Here is a 21,672-nt window from a genome sequence, read left to right as displayed (position 1 = left end):
TGTTATGGCCACTCATCACTGGCAAGGGTTGGACCTGCTGCCTTTCTAGCCCCACCTGCCTCCTTGCAGCCCTAGTACCTCCCCTGGCCTTTAGCAAGGCCTCAGCCTGGGGACTCACCAGGTCAGAGCTCCTCATCTCTGCCTGCCTTTCCCCAGCCCTGCTCTGCCTCAGGTACCCTGCTTACTCTCCCAGGCAGCTTGGTCTTTTGCTCCCAAGCTGGCACAAGAGTCTCTCTCCCACTCGCTCAGCCTGCCCTTTTATCAGAGCCAGCTATGCCCTAATTGGGTGCAACCACACCTGTGGCTGACTACTCAACCAGCCTCTATTGGCTGCTTTTAACCCTTTTCTGACCAGAGTCTGGTGACGGCCCCGCTACAAATATGAATGCAAAACATGTACATTGTCAAATTGCAATGTATGCACATGTGACAGCTTTGGCTCATATCATCTAGCTCAGATATACCCACCTCCCTCCCTCTTCTTTTTTAAATAACTTAGGACAGTTAATGTTTTCATGGAATTTTGAACCACACATTTCATTAATGTTGAAAGCATGCAGCCATTTTCATTCTGAGGCAGATATTAATTGAAAGACAAATTCTCAACAACATTGAGTGCCTGACAGCTCTCTCTGATTTGAAAATTAAACTAACTTATGACCAAGGTGCCTTTCACCAAGCTGAGGCTATCACTGTACCAATACTGTATTTATTGCTAAAGTAAATTTTCACCCTGATCTGTCTTTGGGCTTTTTAACTGCCCTTGATTCCCCTGCCAGTGTGAGTGTGTGATAATTGCAGGTTGGAAAGTCAACCCTGTAATGCACACACAAAACACCCCTCTCCCTGGCTGCTTAGCTGGAGACTGCACTTGCCCTTCTCTCACCCCTGACTCGGGGAACTGCCCTTCATTCCCTCTTCACCCATAGCAACACTTCCCTGCCTCCTGCTGCCCTGGGGCTCGGGGGACCTCCGCGATTTATGAAATTGGCATCCCGTCTCGCTCCTCAGCAAGGATTACAAAATCATAGCGAAAGCAATCTCGCTGCGGCTAGGGTCCTTGATGGCGGACGTGATGCACCCAGACCAGACCTACACCATCCCAGGCCGCACCATCTTCGACAACCTGTATCTGGTCCGGGACCTCTTGGAACTCAGGTGTAGGGACGGTCTGTCATTCGCCCTCCTGTCCCTGAATCAGGAGAAGGCATTTGACAGGGTGGATCATGGGTATCTCTTGAGCATTCTGCGAGCGTTTGGCTTCGGACCCCAGTTTGTGGGTTTTCTCCAGGTGCTGTATGCCTCCGCAGAGTGTCTGGTCAGGCTCAGCTGGACCCTGACCGAACCGGTCAGCTTCGGGCGAGAAGTATGGCAGGGGTGCCCCCTCTCGGGCCAGCTGTACGCTCTGGCGATCAAGCCCTTCCTCTGTCTCCTCCGCAGGAGGTTGACAGGGTTGGGGCTTTGGGAGCCGGAGCTGCGGCTGGTTCTGTCGGCGTACGCCGACGATGTGCTCCTCGTGGTCCAGGACCTGGGCAACTTGGCGCGGGTGGAGGCTTGCCAGGCCATCTATTGGGCAGCCTCCTCCGCCTGGGTCAACCGGGTCAAGAGCTCTGGCTTGGCGGTAGGAAACTGGTGGCAGGCAAGCTCCCTCCCACCCGCACTTCAGACCATCCAGTGGAGCGCGGGCCTGCTGCTTTACCTCAGCGTTTACCTTTCTGCCACGCATCCCTCTCCTCTGGAGAACTGGGAAAATTTAGAGGCCGGGGTGATAGAGCGGCTCCAGAAATGGATGGGACTACTCCGATGTCTCTCCCTTTGAGGGAGGGCACTGGTGCTTAATCAACTAGTCCTCTCCATGCTCTGGCACTGGCTCAACACCCTGGTCCCGGCCCCGGATTTCCTGGCCAACCTCCGGACGTTGATTCTTGAGTTCTTCTGGTTAGGACTGCACTGGGTCCCTGCAGGGGCTCTCCATCTACCCCTGGAGGAGGGAGGGCAGGGCCTGAAGTGTCTGCGCACTCAGGTCCATGTCTTCTGCCTCCAGGCCCTGCAGAGGCTCCTTTATGGTGCAGGTAGTCCGGCGTGGAGCGTACTGGCACATGCCTTCCTGTGCCACTTCCGAGGGCTCCGATATGACCGACAGCTCCTTTATCTCCATCCGAGAGGTCTTCCACGAGACCTCTTCAGGCTGCTGGTCTTCTACCAGTACCTCCTCCGGACCTGGAAACTGTTTACAGCGACCAGGTCCGTGGCGGCCTCCGTGGGGGAAGATCTCCTCGAGGAGCCCCTGCTACACAACCCCCAGCTCCGTGTGCAGGTGGCGGAGTCCCCCTCGGTGCGCCAGAGGTTGGTCCTGGCAGAAGTCACCAGAGTCAGAGACCTCCTGGACTACGACCGGAGAGACTGGCTGGATCCCCTGATGCTCGCTCAGCGCATGGGGCTCTCCAGACCTCGTACTCCCCTGTGCGTACTTCAGGAGGTGAGGGCCGCTTTGCCACCCGCTGCTCTGGTCTACCTCGACCGGGTCCTAAGGGAGGATGTGCCCCGCCCACCCTCCACCCCAGGCCCTCCGGACCTTTTCGTCAGGACCCTGCCCCATGGACCCAACCGACTCCCCCGCCCCTTCACCCTGCGCCAGCTACACGAGCTGCAGCTGGTCCGTTTCCAGACCGCACCAAGGAAACATCCATACATGCTCGTGCTCCATACCCTTCATGTCCTCACCCTTGCGTCCCGCCCTGACACAAAGTGGCGGGACCTCCTGCCACCTCGAGAGGATGAGGAGCCCCGGTGGGCCGGCCTATATTCCACCTTGGTCCTGAGGCCCGCCGGGGATATTAGTTGGCGACTCCTTCATGGGGCCGTGAGCACGGGCCTGTACTTGGCGCGGTTCACCCCAATCCCGGACACCTGCCCCTTTTGCGGTATGAGGGAAAACCTGGCGCACGTCTACCTGGACTGCACCAGGCTGCAGCCCCTATTCTGGCTCCTCATGAATATTTTGTTAAGATTTTGGTTGCACTTTTCCCCTCACCTCCTTATCTATGCACTCCCTGTCTGTTGCCCCACTAAGTCGTGGGACCTCCTGGTCAACCTCCTCCTGGCCCTGGCTAAAGTGGCCATCTATAAAACCAGGGTGAGGAGGTTGGCCGATGGAGTCTCCTGTGACTATTTCCAATCTTCCGTCCGTTCACACCTCCAGGCAGAGTTTCTCTGGGCGGCGTTCACTGACTCCCTTGACGCCTTTGAGGAGCAGTGGGCTTCTCTGCTTGGTTTCCCCGTCTGGTTCCCTTCGTTTGATCCTTTGACCGTATTCCTGTCCCTGTTGTTCATTAGTTGTCCCCCGTAATTATTTGGTTCTCCAGGTCCTGTGGACCCCACCCCCGCTTAGGCTGGGGGGGAATCCTTTAGCAGTGGGCGGGCGAAATATGGCTGCCCTGGGGCTTCACCACCTGGGACCCAGCTACATCACTTCCCTGACTCCCCACTCCCCTGCCTACTGGGGCAAGTGGGCTTGTCTTCTTCCTGGTTCCCAGCAGGAACAGTTTCCCAACTTCGCCCTCCCCTGCCTCTTGCTGCCCCGGGACCCTCTTTCTGCTCTAGGGACATACATGAAGGCAGGGCTCAGTGGAAGGGCAGGTCTGTGTCCTCAGCCCTGAAGCTCTCGCACAGAGCTTGGTCCAGCCCTGAAAACTGGAGTATTAGAGGAGCTTCTTGTGTCATCACAGCAGCTCCTCTGATGTTTTTGTAGGCAGCAAAATCCCATGACTCCCAATCAGCTTGCAAGATCTGGAAACACGGCAAGACTGCCTTCCCCGACTGCTTGGAGGGGACTCCCCACCTCCACCACCAACCCGAGGCTGGTGATCTGCCACCTAATCCCCTTCATCTCTCACCCCCATTGCTGTATTCTGCAGCCCCCTCAGCTTCCCTGCACTTCACATCCCCCTATGTCCCTTTCAACCTCCCTTCCACCACCAGCTGCCCTGTGCCCCCCACATCCCTCTCCCCACAGCCTTCCTCCTGTCCCACATCCTTCTCCAAGCCATTCCGTTGAAACCCCTAAATCTGTCTCCTGCCCCCACCCCCAGGTGTCCTGCTCCCTGCACTCTCCCCACCCTCCTTTCACAGAGTCTCTGTTGCCCCTGGGCCCTGTCCATTCCTCTCAGCCATACAAGGCAGCCATGTTTCCTGTGGGCTTCAGTCTAATTGAAAACAGTGGAAGATGGCAGCCAACTTTACTCAGGGCGGCCTCACTCCCACGTGGCAACAGACTGTAGGCAGATGGCAGCATCTCACTGGCTTCAGCCCCACTGTCAGCGACAGGAGATGGCGCCATATGGAATAAGGGAAACTCCGAGACTTGGAAGTGGCTTAAAACTTAAAAGTTGGATGGTAAGTGACTGTAAATCCCAGTGATGACTGAACCTGGTGATATTCTGAAGCAGAGGAGCTCTCGGCCATGCCAGTAGCTGGCCCCAGCATTTCATGCTGACTCAGCACACATCCTGGGCTTCAGAGGGACTCACAGACAGAGTGACATTCCTGGGATCTTCTTATATGGGTAACAAAGATTGCCGTCTTGTCAGGGCCAGGGTCTTGTCAGGACACAAATCTAAATGGACGAGCTAAAAAAAGGGTGGGGCCACCAGCGAGGTGCTTTTCCCAACATCACTGCTTATGGCAGAGCCTGAAAAGGATCTGCACTGCCCACTAGCCTGCCTGTGGAACACACCACTGGCCGAAAGCCCAGTCCACGGCACTCAGCTGGATAGCCTGTCACTGTGTCAATGAGGACCCCTGGCTGGCTGGCCATAATCATGCTGCCAGGTTGGGTATTGGGATGGGTGGGGGGAAGTGGAAAACAGAGGTCTTTTTTCCTGAAAGTTGAAGAGAGGAAACCAAGATTGGAGAGGGGCTGCCTTTCTGTATAGGGTGGGGTTGCTACCGCCAAGGCACAGAAAAACTGGCCCATCTGTGGGCAGGCCCAGATCCCAGGGGAGGTGTCACTGGTCTGTGAACAGGGTGAGGTCCCAGAAGAGGAGAGGCTGGTCTGTGAGCAGAGACAAGTCCCAGGGCTGGGGGCAAACATGGGAAGGGGCTCAGTGCTCAGAGAGTTATGGGAGGTTTGGTGGGATTTGTGGTTGGGAGTGCGACACTGCTCTCCCATTGACTGGCGTCTGCCTTGGCATACTGCACACATGCAGATCAGGATGAGTGTACCAGCCGGGAGGCCATTTTGTGTTTCCAGCTCTGACACGCTTAGCTGGAGTTCTGAGATCACTGCATGCCCAAGTGCATTTTTGCACAGCTTAGAAATTCTGGCAACACCAACCCCTCCCCTGCCCGCAGCCAATAACACCTTTGGACCAGCAACTGGGAAGGCCATGGAAAAACTAGCCAGGTGACTCAAAAACCAGCCAGATAGTGTAACGATGGTGCCAGGGAGAGAGGGAGACCTCAGCCCTACGGTGCTCATTCCTTCACATTTCTTTGTGTGAGTTTCTAGTGATAATAAAGCTTTCATCTCCCCATGCCCCTTCCCTCCTTTATCCCTTCAATGGTGTGTTTGACTCACTTTGGGTCTTATCCAGCAGTGGCAGCTCAGGGTGCTCAGCCTCTCACAGACTTCACTCATCGCCTTGTGGGATTGTGCCCTGTACTTGGGGGACCCTCCCTTGCTGAACTCAACATTCTGGAGGTGCCCAGGGTATCATTGGGAAACCTTAACTCTGCATTAATGATGTTATTTTACCATTTAATTCTACTCAAAGTCAGCTCTGAATCCCCAATTCTACCCACAATCTCAGAATAGCGCTACAACTTGGGGCAGGGAGATAGCCACCAGTGTTTGCTTTTTAACTGTCACCAGAAAGCCCCACATTGAGCACTGTTGAGTTGACTGAGGCAGTTCACAACTCTTAAAGTTCCTGTTTCAGTGCCACCAATGGAAGCCCCAAACAGCTCTTCACCAAGGGATCCTCCTGGAGCTGGCAATAACCATGGGGCTTATCTGCTCTCCAGCTGCAGTCTCTGCATAGGTGCAGCTGTACTGAATGGTGGAGGAATACGCTGGAGTAGCTTGGGAGAGCTGTGGTTGTAATATGAGGAGACCTGGGAATTAGTTTGAGGAGCATCAGAGAGCTGTGAATCTGATACGAAGAGAACTGGGCTTAAGCATCCCCTTGTGTGTTACCAAAGGAAAGATGTGCATACGGCCCTTGAGGTTGCAGTCGGCATCATTTGTGTAGGCTGTGTCAGGAGCAGGGCCCGGGGTTCATCTTGCCATGGGTATTGTCAGTAGTGAGTTGGGACATGAGAGCTGTGTGTGGATTTAATGATGGGTGGGGGAAAGTATATGTTTAGGTGATATCTTGTGTTGATGTGTAAATGGGTGGTAAAAGGGTGGTTGTTATATTTTGCAAGTGTGGTATGCTCTCGGGGGGAGGCTCAGTGTTTGAGCATAGGGAAAGTGCAGATAGTGCCTGACTATGACAGTGAATAGGCAGAGTGGGAGTGTGTGTGTGTTATGGGTGTTGTGAGGCATTGCTTGAAGAGGGCAGAGTTAACATTGCATGGGCATTTATTTGAACTCCGTGTTTCCTGGTGTTCAGAAGTTTGAGTTTTGCTGAACCCAAAGTTCTTGAAGCGCATGTGCTATCAACAGGCAACCTTAACTCTGCATTAACAGGTTTCAGAGTAGCAGCCGTGTTAGTCTGTATTCGCAAAAATAAAAGGAGGACTTGTGGCACCTTAGAGACTAACAAATTTATTTGAGCATAAGCTTTCATGAGCTACAGCTCACTTCATTGGATGCATTCAGTGGAAAATAAAGTGGGGAGATTTATATACACACAGAACATGAAACAATGGGTGTTACCATACACACTGTAAGGAGAGTGATCACTTAAGATGAGCTAATACCAGCAGGAGAGCGGGGGGCAGGGGGGAGGTGAAGAAAACCTTTTGTAGTGATAATCAAGGTGGGCCATTTCCAGCAGTTGACAAGAACATCTGAGGAACAGTCGGGGGGGGGGAGGGGGAGGAGGAATAAACATGGGGAAATAGTTTTACTTTGTGTAATGACCCACCCACTCCCAGTCTCTATTCAAGCCTAAGTTAATTGTATACAATTTGCAAATTAATTCCAATTCAGCAGTCTCTCATTGGAGTCTGTTTTTGAAGTCTTTTTGTTGTAATATTGCAACTTTTAGGTCTGTAATCGAGTGGCCAGAGAGATTGAAGTGTTGTCCGACTGGTTTGTGAATGTTATAATTCTTGACATCTGATTTGTGTCTATTTATTCTTTTATGTAGAGACTGTCCAGTTTGATCAATGTACATGGCAGAGGAGCATTGTTGGCACATGATGGCATATATCACATTGGTAGATGTGCAGGTGAATGAGCCTCTGATAGTGTGGCTGATGTGATTAGGCCCTATGATGGTGTCCCCTGAATAGATATGTGGACACAGTTGGCAACAGGCTTTGTTCCAAGGATAGGTTCCTGGGTTAGTGGTTCTGTTGTGTGGTGTGTGGTTGTTGGTGAGTATTTGCTTCAGGTTGGGGGGCTGTCTGTAAGGAAGAACTGGCCTGTCTCCCAAGATCTGTGAGAGTGATGGGTCATCCTTCAGGATAGGTTGTAGATCCTTGATGATGCGTTGGAGAGGTTTTAGTCGGGGGCTGAAGGTGATGGCTAGTGGCGTTCTGTTATTTTCTTTGTTGGGCCTGTCCTGTAGTAGGAACTTCTGGGTACTCTTCTGGCTCTGTCAATCTGTTTCTTCACTTCAGCAGGTGGGTATTGTAGTTGCAAGAATGCTTGCTAGAGATCTTGTCTCTGTCTGAGGGGTTGGAGCAAATGTGGTTGTATCGTAGAGCTTGGCTGTAGACAATGGATGTGTGATCTGGTGTGATCTGGGTGAAAGCTGGTTTATGTGACCATCGCTTATTAGCACCATAGTGTCCAGGAAGTGGATCTCTTGTGTGGACTGGTCCAAGCTGAGGTTGATGGTGGGATGGAAGTTGTTGAAATCATGGTGGAATTCCTCAAGGGCTCCTTTTCCATGGGTCCAGATGATGAGGATGTCATCAATATAGCGCAAGTAGAGTAGGGGCATTAGGGGACGAGAGCTGAGGAAGCGTTGTTCTAAGTCAGCCATAAAAATGTTGCATACTGTGGGGCCATGCGGGTACCCATAGCTGTGCTGCTGGTTAATTTGCAAACTGTTTACAATTAACTTAGGCTTGAATAGAGACTGGGCGTGGATAGGTCATTACACAAAGTAAAACTATTTCCTCATGTTTATTTCCCCCCACCACCACTTTTCCTCAGACGTTCTTGTCAACTGCTGGAAATGGCTGACCTTCATTATCACTACAAAAGGTCTACCTTCTTTCTTTGTTTTCTTCTTATTTATATGGCTATAGAACCTTTTACTATTGGTTTAAATTCCTTTTGCAAGGTCCAACTCTACTTGACTTTTAGCCTTTCTCACTTTATCCCTACATGTTCTGACCTCATTAAGGTAGCTTTCCTTGCTGATCCCTCCCATCTTCCACTCCCTGTAGGCTTTATGCTTTTTCTTAATCACCTCTCTGAAACGCTTGCTCATCCAGCTTGGTCTACAATTCCTGCCTAACAATTTTTTTCCCTTTCTTGGGATGCAGGCTTCCGATAGCTTCTGCAGCTTTGATTTAGAGTAATCCCAGGCCTCCTCTGCCTTTAGATCCATAAATTCTTCAGTCCAATCCACTTCCCTAACTAATTTCCTTAATTTTTGAAAGTCAGCTCTTTTGAAATCAAAAACCCTAGTTGCAGATTTATTTTTGTTAATCCTTCCATTCAGTTTGAACTGAATTAGCTCATGATCACTTGAACCAAGATTGTCCCCTACAACCATTTCTTCTATGAGGTCCTCACTATTCACCAAAACCAAATCTAAAATGGCATCCCCTCTAGTCAGTGCAGCAACTACATGATGAAGGAATCCATCAGCTATCGCATCTAGGAAAATCTGAGCCCTATTATTATTACTAGCACTTGTCCTCCAGTCTATATCTGGGAAGTTAAAGTCTCCCATGATCACGCAGTTTCCATTAGTATTTACTTGATTAAAAACATTGAAGAGGGCTCTATCAATATCCAAATTAGATCCCGGCGGTCTATAGCACATCCCGAGCACTATCCCAGGGGAGGCTGGAGTAGTTTTCTTCCCCAATGTAATTTTTGCCCAGACGGACTCTGTCTTATCCATTCTATGGCTTCTTATTTCTTTACATTCTACCTCATCATTGATATACAATGCTACTCCACCACCTTTACCTTTATTTCTGTCTTTCCTAAACAGCACATACCCTTCAATACCCGTATTCCAGTCATGACTGCTATTCCACCATGTTTCTGTTATCCCTATAATATCTGCTTTCACTTTCTGCTCCAGTAGCTCTAGTTCCTCCATTTTGTTACCTAGGCTCCTCGCATTGGTGTACAAACATCTTAATTTTTGCTGTTTGACCTTGCTCACATTCTGTACCTGATTAGGCACGGTCATTCTACAGCCAGTATAACCTATTAGACTGGTATCCACACTGCCCTTCCTCCTTATATCCATTCTCCTACCCACGGCTGTATCCTTTCTTACTTCGTTTTCTTCCCTCTCAATGCTAAAATCCAGCGTGGCGATTACCTGGACATCTCCCAACCATCTCCCCCAAATTCCTAGTTTAAAGCTCTCTTAATCAGTTGTGCCAGTCTCCATCCTAGAAGTCTATTTCCTTCCCTACTCAGATGAAGTCCATCCCGAGAGAACTGTCCTCTGTCCATGAATGCCTCTCAGTGGCCATACATCCCAAAGCCCTCCTTATTGCACCACTGCCTGAGCCATCTGTTGATAGTCATAATCTTGTCACCCCTTTGTTGCCCTTCTCTAGGAACAGGTAGAATCCCACTAAAGATCACCTGAGCCTCGATTTCTTTCAGCATCTTCCCCAGCCTAGCATAGTCTCCCTTAATACTTTCCGGCGAGAATCTAGCCGTAACATTTGTTCCCACATGAAGGATAATTAGGGGCTTCTTTCCTGCTCCCTTTAGGATCCTTTTCAACCTCAGGTCTACATACCGTATCTTAGCACCTGGAAGACAGCACACCCTTCTATTCTCTGGATCAGCTCTGGTTACAGGCCTGTCTATTCTTCTCAGTAAAGAGTCCCCGCTCACATAGACCTGCCTTTTCCTGGTGACGGTGCTATTCTCCAGTCTATCCCCTGTTCCCTCTGGCTGCAAGTTCTTTCCATTCCTATTCTCCCTTGCAATCCTCTGCAATCTATCCTGTGTCCTCCTGGGGCTCATAGTTGGTGTAGTCTCCATTGACTCTTCCCCGTTTCCTAGAGGACTAGCCGCTCTTCTCTTCTTCCTTGCCCTTCCACCTTCAGTGACTACCTGCTGAGCCCCTTCTTCATTTTCCAACTCCACAAACCTATTCTTGAGCTCTATTTCTCCTTCACTATTTTCCCTTCCTTTCCTCTGCCTGGTTCTTTTAGTCACATACTTCCACTGACCACTTTCCTCACCCAGCAGTCTCCCCTCAGAATTCCTCAGTCCTGCTTCCATCTGTAAGTCTGAGCTTTTCCCTTCATATATCTCATGTCTTTGCTCCATAATCTGCTCGAACCCATTTCTAAACTCAACCAGACTTTCCACCTGCATCTCCAAACCTCTGATCTTTTCCTCCATCAGCTCTATCAGATGGCATTTCATGCCAACAAAATTCTTACCAGGTGCCCCCTCCAGGGTCATGTACATACCGCAGCTTCCACATCCAGTCATCTTTATTGTGTCCTCCACGACATGGGTCACTCCCACTGCTGCCTCTGTATCTGTCATAGCCTTCCCACCTAAATCCTGTTAATCTGGGAAACACAAACCACACCAAAACACCACCCCCCACAGCAAAAACAAACCCCCAACAAACACCACAAGAGAAACTCCCCTTTCAAACTCCCCTGTTTACCCCTCTGTTTGCTGGCTCCTGTGCCGCTGCAGCTGTCTGTGTATCATGGCTGACGGTTCCACCAACGCTTCAGCTAGATCCTTAAGTATCTTTGTGTGACAATCAGGGTCCAGACACCCCAAGGGGAGAACAAGGGGCCTGAAACCCAAAGAATAAGCAGTTGAAACAACTGTTTGTATACAGTATTATTGTACTATAACAGTGTACTGGGTAAAAAGAACAGGAGGACTTGTGGCACCTTAGCGACTAACAAATTTATTTGAGCATGAGCTTTCGTGAGCTACAGCTCACTTGGGTAAGATATCATATAAAAACTGGAGACATGCTAGTTATGGATATCATTGTGTGAGGCATATACAGATGGCGAGTAGAGTTATGTATGTGTGATGGAAAGATGTTCCTAAAATATGTTGTATTTTGTTTTGTTTGTAAGCATTTTCTGCTTCTGTTATCTCTGCTTAGTATCATTTAAATCTATGTTCTTTATTAATAAACTTATTTGTGGTTTTACCATAAATCAGCTCCATGCTGTGTGTTAAGGTAAAGAGTGTGTCCTCAGCTGGGCTTGTTACCCAGGGGTTTTAGAACCCAAATCAGTGGTAATTTAACTGGTTTTCTTCAAGAAAAAAATAATATGGCCATAACTCCTCTGTCTGATAAATGATTGATACAAACCAGAGTGCTTTACCTAAAACTACTTTATTGGGTTTCATGCGTGGACTCACTATGTATGCTGTAGCAGTAGGGTGCAGAGCATTCCAAATATTTACAGTTACCTAAAAAGTCTGAAATGGTCTCAAGAAATTAACAGCCAAGCTATCGGGGGCCCCCTCCTTCCATCTTACTATTGGGGAACTAAGGTGTAAAATCCTTGCCAAAAGGAAAGCTTCCTCAGACTGCTCCAAAGCACACTTTCTAAATAATTTTTTTGTAAATTTTCTTTGGATAAAGCACACAGCTCATAATAGCCTCTAATGGGCTAATAATTTCCCCAGCAACAGCCAATAACAATTCATTATTTTTATTAGCAAAATATTCCTGGTTATAACAATGATAAAGCTTACATGTTAGAGGAACCTAAAACCAAGGTCGGTTGCCCAAACATTTTTTTCTCTTTTTATAGTATGTTTATTTTTTATTTTATTCTCCCATTTTGATTAGAAAAACTGCAAGCATGGAGCTATTCGGCCTTGCCTCTCAGGGTCATAAAACTATTGTTAGCTATGTGATGTTTGGGTTTCAGCTAGCAGTGGTTGAACATACAAAATGACTGACTCCAGTGCTGTCCAATTGTGGGGTTGTCAAGGTTCCTTCCCCACTCTGAACTCTAGGGTACAGATGTGGGGACCTGCATGAAAACCTCCGAAGCTTATTTTTACCAGCTTAGGTTAAAACTTCCCCAAGGTACAAACTATTTTCCTTTTTCCCTTGGACTTTATTGCTGCCATCACCAAGCATCTAATAGATATATAACTGGGAAAGAGCCCGCTTGGAAACATCTTTCCCCCCAAAATTCTCCCCAAACCCTACACCCCCTTTCCTGGGGAAGGCTTGATAAAAATCCTCACCAATTTACATTGGTGACCACAGACCCAAACCCTTGGATCTTAAGAACAATGAAAAAAGCAATCAGGTTCTTAAAAGAAGAATTTTAATAGAAGAAAAAGTAAAAGAATCACCTCTGTAAAATCAGGATGGTAAATACCTTACAGGGTAATTAGATTCCAAACATAGAGAATCCCTCTAGGCAAACCCTTAAGTTACAAAAAGACACAAAAACAGGAATATCCATTCCATTCAGCACAGCTTATTTTCTCAGCCATTTAAACAAACAGAATCTAACGCATATCTAGCTAGATTACTTACTAAGTTCTAAGATTCCATTCCTTTCTATTCCCGGCAAATGCATCACACACACAGGCAGAGAGAGGCTTTGTTTCTCCCTCCCTCCAGCTTTTGAAAGTATCTTGTCTCCTCAGTGGTCATTTTGGTCAGGTGACAGTGACGTTATCCTAGCTTCTTAACCCTTTACAGGTGAAAGGGTTTTTCCTCTGGCCAGGAGGGATTTTAAAGGTGTTTATCCTTCCCTTTATATTTATGACAGGGGTGCATGCAGGAATGTCAAATACAGGGCTACAGGCTAACAGGCTAGTGTGTGTGTACTGTATCTTTGGGGACAGTAGACTTAATTTCTGTGAGGTTTGCATTCCTTCCCCCTCATTGTTAATATTAAATGTGTTGAGTATCTGCTCACCATTAACCTATTTAGTAAAGATTAAAGCAAAATAGAAATTAAACACCTCAGCCTTCTTGTTATCACCCCTTATTAGCTCTTCTTTTAACTAAGTAGAGGACCTGTACTTTACTTCATCTTTCTCTTACCCCTTAATGTATTTAGAGAACTTATTATTATTATCTTTTTATTTCCCTTGTTGGGTGTAACTCATATTGTGCTTTAGCCTCTCTGATTTAGTCCCGACATGCTGGTGCTGTGGTTTTGTGCTCATCCTTAGCAACTGCTTCACATTTCCACTTTCTGTATGATTCCTTTTTGATTTTCAGTCCTTAAAGAGCTCTTGTGGAGCCATAATGTTCTCTTATGATATTTTTCTGTTTTTCCTTCACATCAGGATAGTTTGCAGTTGTGTCTTTAACATTGAGAAACTGTCAGGTCTCCTGACCTCCTTTTTTCCCTAAGATTTTCTTCCCATGGGAACTTAGCTATCAGTTCACTATGTTTGTTAAAGTCTGGAGTTTTTGAAGTCCTTTTTCCTTATTCTGCTTCTTTCACTCCTTCCTTTCCTTAGAATCATGACAACTAACGTTTATGGTCACTTTCACCCAAGTTGCCTTCCACCTTCAGATTCACTAACAATTCCTCCCTCTTGGTCAGAATCTAGTCTCAGATGTCGGTCCTCCTGGTTACTTTCTCTACTTTTATGGAACAAAAAGTTTTCCCCAACACATTCCAAGAACTGATTGAACATTTAGTGTTTTGCCTTATTACTTTTCCAACAGATGTCTGGGTAGATAAACTCCCCTGTTACTGTCAGGTCTTGTGTTTTGAATATTTATGTTTGTTGTAGAAATGCCTTATCCATTCCTTTTCCTGATCGGGTGGTCTATAGTAGACCCCTACCATTACATCACCACTATTTTTCCCGGCTTTTATCTTTGCCCAGAGACTTTCAGCTGGTCTGCCTCTCACCATCTTCTGGGGCTCAGAACCTCAGACGTGCCCAAGGTCAGACAGCAAGCCAGTGGCAAAGCTGGGGATAGTCCCAGTCCAGTGGTTTTTCCACTCGGCCACAAGGTTGCTATGTGATTCCTGAGTGCTCCTCCTTGTCCTGTACATTTTGTTAGAATGGAATGGGGATAATGGTGGTTGTATAGTTGCTCCCAGGGCCTGCAAATGGATAGGGCTCCCATAGATTGCAACACACACACAGAAGGGAATTCATGGCTGATGTGCCTTACTTCAATCCCCCAACTTTTTCTGCTACCCTTCCTAGTTTGCAACCCCTCCTGTCTTCTCCCCTCCTCCTCTCCCAATCCTCACACTCTCCCCCTTCCCTGAGCCCACCCCGCAACTTCTTCTCTCCCCTACCACCGATTCCCATTTGTCTCCCTCCCCATAATAAACACATCCCTGGCTGAAAACGCAAACATTTCCCCCTGTTACCACCTACTCTTGCACCCCTGATCACCCCTCCCCTTCCCAGTCAGCATTCACATTTGGAAGTTGTTTTCTTTTCAAAAGCAATTTCAGCACATTCTGAATATGTTGCTGCACTCAGATTATATTTACACCAAACAAAATCCCCCATGAGAGAGACCAATTGGAGCAATAAACCTGCTTTTTTAACATCACATTTCTTTTCTGAGCTGGAGTTGCGCTCACAGTGTCAGGGGTGGGGGTGCCTAGCTGTAAAGGCCACAATTTACCCTCAAAGCCACCCACATCTCATGCTGGATTTTCAGGTTTCCAGACAGCTATCCTCTCTCACTGCACATGCTCAGTGTAGTCCATTAGATGTATGTGTAGGCGCACAATCCTTCGCAAGCACCTAACTGGAGAAGCAGGCTCATTTTGAAATAACATCTGAATTTGATTTCCCCCAAAGGCTGGTGGATGCCATATCCTCTGTTGGGGGTAACCCACAAGTGTCTGAGACCCTGGTGCAATGATCTGAGCCTTGGTTTGATCTCTACCTGTGTGCAAAAATAAAACGCCAGAATCTGTCAACTTTAATATAAGCTGTTTTTTTTCCTTCCTGGGAGCTGTATCTCGGAAACCCCTTGGTGAAATGGCCCCACATTTTATTACTAATACAACCCTGTGCTCCTATGTGAAATACTGTATTTCAATCCAATCCAATCAATCAGGCAGATATTAGAGCACTTAGAAAAAATTAGCTTTGAAGGAAAGCTGGTCTCAACCTTAACTGTTGCAGAGCTGTCACTGAGCTAGAATATCACCACTGTGTATGTTATTCCCAGTCAGACCCCTGAGTGCAACTGTTCTGATTCAGTAAGCTTCCAATAACCTGGGACTCAGCACCCTTGAGAACCCCAGTTTCTTCACATGGCATTTGTGTGATAACTTAGGGGCAGCCGCTCCAGACTCCTGACCAGCACTCTGGAACCACCAAAGCAGAGACTGGCCTCAGCTAAAGACAATCTGTCCCAGGCATGACCCTGACCCCAGAGCAGTAAATGCCAAGGCAGAGTTTGGTGGGTGCTGTGTGACTTCCCACAAAGGGCAGATATGAGCAATAACGCCTGCACTGAAAGAACCTGATAATCACATCTGAACATCCTCATTTACAAAGTGCCCAGTAAACTGGGAAATAATTATTAGTTAATTATCCCAGGTCACTGGGGCTCCTTCGTCACATCTTTGGATACAATTGTGCAAGAGAAATGTCCTTTTGATCTCCCTTCTCCTTCTTCTCAGGATACGGCGGGTACAGGCTGGCAAATGGCAGCACAGAGTGTTCGGGGAGAGTGGAGCTTCGCCACGGAGGTGCCTGGGGAACCCTCTGTGACTCCCAGTGGGATTTACAGGCTGCCCACACCCTCTGCCAGCAGTTTGACTGTGGATTCGCCCTGTCGATTCCAGCAGGGCAGCTCTTTGGCACAGGAGACGGGCCTGTCTGGAATGGCAAGTTTGGCTGTGAGAATAATGAATCCCGCCTGAGGGACTGTCTTGTAAGTGCGCTGGGCACAACTGAGTGTCCCCCTGGGAGTGAAGCCAGCATGGTGTGTTCAGGTGAGCAGCTGCCAGGGGAAAGAAAAGGATTGGGGAGCGTCCTCAGCCAGATCTTCACAGTGTGTCAATCAGCCAAGCTCCATTGGGCTCAGTGGGGCTATGCCGATTTACACCAGGTGGGGACTGGCCCATAATTTGGCCCCCTGTCCCTGCACCAGCGAAGTCTGCTGGGACTGATCCCTCAGTGAAATGCTTGTGATGACTTGAGTATGGAATGTACCAAGGAAGCCAAATTCTGGTCCCTGGTCTTCCCTTCTCACTAACTGATGTGGATCGAGTATCAGTTTGTGAATGTGCAGGTGTAGAATAGTCCCACAGCCCCCACAGGGTAACTGATAGCGTTGATCACGAGCAACAATCCCTTCCTGTTCCCTACTCCCCTCCCTGCCATTGCCGTTAACACTGATCACTGCACCTCCTTGACACTCACTTTCCCTTGTGCTCAGGGTGCCTGGGCGGCAGGTTAGTGAACGGCACCGAATGCTCCGGGAGAGTGGAGATCCAATATGGAGACACATGGGGAAGCCTCTGTGCCTCCCACTGGGATTTGCAAGATGCCAACGTCCTCTGCCATCAGCTGAACTGTGGATACGCCGAGTCGATCCTGGGAGGAGCCCATTTCGGGGAAGGGAGGGGAACCGTATGGAGCGACACTTTTCATTGTGAAGGGACTGAACCCTGTCTGTGGGATTGTTTTCGCATGGCCCTGGGCAATCCAGCCTGCTCCCCCAGAGACACGGTCAGTGTTATTTGCTCAGGTAAGTTTAATATATATGTGTGTGTATTAGTTATAGTGCAGTTTATAGGCCAGCTTAGGATCCTCATGAGTGAGTCCCACTGACTACAGTACTCAAGGTAAATAGGGGTATCGGAATGTTGGTTTCTTTGTTTAAGTTCCCCAGATCAGAGACACCTCGAGGTGCAGTAAGGGGTGGCGAGGTGGATCCTAGCACTATGCTAGAGTGAACCAAAGAGAATGGCTCTGTGCTATAAACCTGGGGTTTGTGATTCACAGACTTCCTCAGTCCCAGCAGGGCTGACTCAGCCCCTCATCAGGTTGAGGTTGGTGTTGCAGAAGCAACCTATACGCAGAGATCTCATCCATGCTGCGGGGCCATTACAATCCCATTTCACTCTCTGGAAAAATAAGTGTTTGCCCTGGTGTTCCTGGCCAAAATGCTTCCCCCGTTGCCCATCCTGGGTTGTGCGCTGGTGGGCTGCAGCCCTCACCTACAGAGCTTGCTCAGAGGGTGTGTATGTTTGTAGATCATTAATTCCCCACAGCAGTTCATAGAAATAATCATTTCTTTGCCAAAGATCCCAGTTTTCAGGAAAGCGTTCAAATGGCTCCAGAGCTTGGCTTCTGAGCCAGCTGGGAACTTTCACAAAGATCCTGCTCTTAGTGAGAGCAGCTGGCACTTTGATGAAGATCCTCCTCTACAATGCAATACAAATACTGCAGGGGTCCTTTTTCCTGCAGGCTTCTCCAAAGATCTTCATCGGCTTCCCCATGCCACACCAGAGAACTGCCATAGCTGATAAATGGCAAGTCGTCTGATGGCTATCCATAGTGGCTAGGCCCAGATTTTTACAGCTGTTTCGCTGTTGCTCCATTCAGCATGGCAATGCCTAACTGATTTAAGAGCCTACGTTTCATTTTCAGTAAGGATTTAGGCACTTCGCAGCCTTCATCAATGAGATCAATAGGAGTCACATCCCTGAGTGACATAACCATGCCAACCTCACCCCCACTGTAGACAACAATAGAAGAATTCTTCCATTGATCTAGCTACCACCACTTGGAAAGATGGATTACCCACAGCAATAGTAAAACCCCTTCTGTCACTGAAGGAAGCATCCACACTACAGCGACATAGCTGCAGTGAAGTTCTGTGTCACTGTCGCGCCCATAGTGTAGACATGGCCTTAGTAAACCAAACATTTAATGCACACATTAAAACATTGTAATAGGTATGAATAAGCACTCCCAGCTATCTCCGTGACACCACTGATTTCCCGAGAAAACTACAGTGCATTGGTGATCTTTCAGAAAACTCCATCCTAGCCACCATAGATGTAGAGGCTCTCTACACAAACATCCCACACATAGATGGAATACAAGCTGTCAGGAACAGTATCCCTGATGATGCCACAGCACAACTGGTTGCTGAGCTCTGTAACTTTACCCTCATGCACAATTATTTCAAATTTGGTGACAATATATACCTCCAGACCAGTGGCACCGCTATGGGCACCCTCATGGCCCCAAAATATGCCAGCGTTTTTATGGCTGACCTGGAACAACGCTTCCTCAGCTCTCGTCCACTCACGCCCCTTCTCTACCTACATTACACTGATGACATCTTCATCCTCTGGACCCATGAGAAGGAAACTCTGGAAGAATTCCACCACAATTTCAACAGCTTCCACCCCACCATCAAACTCAGCCTGGACCAATCTACACGGGAGGTCCACTTCCTAGACACCACGGTGCAAATAAGTGACGGTCACGTTAACACCACCGCTATACCGAAAACCCACCGACCGTTATGCCTACCTTCATGCCTCCAGCTTCCATCCCGAACACACCACATGATCCATTGTCTACAGCCAAGTGCTGAGGTACAACCGCATTTGCTCCAACCCCTCAGACAGAGACCAACACCTACAAGATCTTCACCAAGCATTCTCAAATCTACGATACCCACACAAGGAAATAAGGAAACAGGTGAACAGAGCCAGACGTGTAGATCAACAGAGCCAGAAGCCTTCTGCTGCAAGACAAGCCCAAGAAAGAAACCAACAGAACTCCACTGGCCATCACATACAGTCCTCAGCTAAAATCTCTCCAATGCATCATCCGTGATCTACAACCCATCCTGGACAACAATCCCTCACTTTCATAGACCTTGGGAGGCAGGCCAGTCCTCACCCACAGACAACCTTCCAACCTAAAGCATATTCTCACTAGCAACTACACACTGCACCACAGTAACTCTAACTCAGGAAACAATCCGTGCAACAAACCACAATGCCAACTCTGCCCACATATCTACACCAGCGACACCATCACAGGACCGAACCAGATCAGCCACACCAATACCGGTTCATTCACCTGCACATCCATCAATGTCATCAAGTTGCAGTGGGGGAGGTTTAGCTTGGATATTAGGAGAAACTTTTTCACTAGGAGGGTGGTGAAGCACTGGAACGCGTTACCTAGGGAGGTGGTAGAATCTCCTTCCTTCGAAGTTTTTAAGGTCAGGCTTGACAAAGCCCTGTCTGGGATGATTTAGTTGGGGATTGGTCCTGCTTTGAGCAGGGGGTTGGACTAGATCCTGAGGTCCCTTCCAACCCTGATATTCTATGATTCTATGATAATATACGCCATCATGTGCCAGCAATGCCCCTCTGCTATGTACATCAGCCAAACTGGACAGTCCCTACGTAAAAGTATAAATGGACACAAATCAGATATTAGGAATGGCAATATACAAAAACCTGTAGGAGAACACTTCAACCTCGCTGGACACACAATAGCAAATTTAAAGGTAGACATCCTTCGGCAAAAAAACTTCAGGCCCAGACTTCAAAGAGAAACTGCTGAGCTTCAGTTCATTTGCAAATTTGACACAATCAGCTCGGGATTAAACAAAGACTGTGAATGGCTAGCCAAGGACAAAAGCAGTTTCTCCTCCCTTGGTGTTCACACCTCAGCTGCTAGAAGAGGGCCTCATCCTCCCTGATTGAACTAACCTCATTATCCCTAGCCTGATTCTTGCTTGCAGATTTATGCCTCCCTCTGGAAATTTCCACTCCATGCATCCGACAAAGTGGGTATTCACCCACGAAAGCTTATGCTCCAAAACATGTTAGTCTATAAGGTGCCACAGGACTCTTTGCCACTTCAACAAAAGCTCTAAGAAAGTAAATCTATGTGTTCTCCTTACACAGACCTTCCTCCATTTGTTTCTCTTACAACTTAACGTGTTCCATACTTCAGCACAAACATCCAAACACATTCCCCACTGATCTTCTCTTAGAGATGATTTCTCAGGCTTTGCAGTGTGGTTGTAACATGTCGTGGGTCTTCAGAGCTTGAGAAATGGCAGTACCTCAGCCCTTTCAAACACTTCAGAACTCGGTGAGCAACGAAACAGTCTGGGGATCTAGCAGCTAGCAGCGCTCCAGCCCTAGGCTTGGGTTAAGAGTTGACTGGGTCTCTCAGTTGCTGGTGAAACAGAAATCTGTAGCCTGTATTCAATGTGGTACCAGGATTGGAAGCAGCCTCTACAATATCTCTTCCCTGGATCTCTGTGAGGCTCTCACTCCATGGAGCACTGTCTTCTCCCCATAAACCCAGCTAAATCAGGCAAGAATTCACAAATCCTCACCTCACCAAGTGCTGCCCCGTTCTCTCTCTTTAACTGAGACAGAATCCCAGTTTAGAGCAGTCAGCTGATAGCTAAATGTAAATTCCATAGTCTCTGTGGTCTCCACAGCAACAAATACTGCCCCAGCTCTCCCTCTACGTCCATAGACCACACCATGGTGCACCAAACATTATCTCAATGGAGAGCTTCCTTAGAAAATAAAGCTGGCATAGCACTGCCCTGTATCCACGGTGGTACAGGGGTTGGGATCAGCCCTCACAGCAGATACATCTCTCAGCCACTGAGTCCACAGGGCTGTCTTCGACACGGTATACATTAAAAAGCTGGGTTGAACCAGCTAAATCACTCAGGGATATGAAAAATCCTCACCCCTGAGTGACACATTAAGCCAACCTACCACCCCCCCCCAGTGTAGACAGCACTAGGTAAACAGAAAAATTCTTCTGTCAAGCTCGCTACCACCTCTCCGGGAGGTGGATGAACTATAGCAATGGGAGAACCCCTCCGGTCGGCATAGGTAGGGTCTACATTAAAGGGCTACAGAGGTGCAGCTTCAGTGCTGCAGCTGTGCCATTGTAGCCTTTCAAGTGTATAAAAGCCCTTCAACTCCTGTATTTATAACCTTCCCCCCCCCCCGACCCTGTATTCTAGCTCTGCCCTCAGAGGGTGACTAGGGTGTGGGGTTGCCCATGACATAACAGAGGCCCAGAGTATCCAAATAAAATCTATGTCCCCTCCCCATGGCATCTTTCGCTTCCTGTCAGAGAAATAAAGTCAAATGCTGCAGTACAAGGAATGTGGGTCACACTGACACAGAGATTCTGTGTGGGAAGTAAGGGGAGATTACACTGGGCCCAATTCTTCCTAACCCTAAGGGCTCATTTACACCTGCTCAGAGTATAGGAGTCTTAATGTGAGATTCAGACCATACAAAACTTTAATAAAAAACAGAGTAGTTAAATACCTGTCTTAAGTGTAATACTAATCTCATCTTTAA

The 21,672-nt window shown here is 48.1% G+C and overlaps 1 pseudogene across 1 annotated transcript in view; it reads left to right on the top strand.

The window, feature by feature from the left end:
• Nucleotides 1–21,672, top strand: part of LOC311526290 (antigen WC1.1-like) — a 65,863-nt pseudogene that overhangs the window by 19,350 nt on the left and 24,841 nt on the right. Inside the window, exon 4 of the transcript XR_014714723.1 lies at nt 16,728–17,039. The product of XR_014714723.1 is annotated as an antigen WC1.1-like (transcript). The remainder of the gene's footprint in view (nt 1–16,727; nt 17,040–21,672) is intronic.

The sequence above is a fragment of the Lepidochelys olivacea genome, assembly GCF_965140295.1.
Source record: "Lepidochelys olivacea isolate rLepOli2 genome assembly, chromosome: 1".
NCBI lineage: Eukaryota > Metazoa > Chordata > Testudines > Cheloniidae > Lepidochelys > Lepidochelys olivacea.
This window is presented reverse-complemented; position numbering and strand designations above follow the sequence as displayed.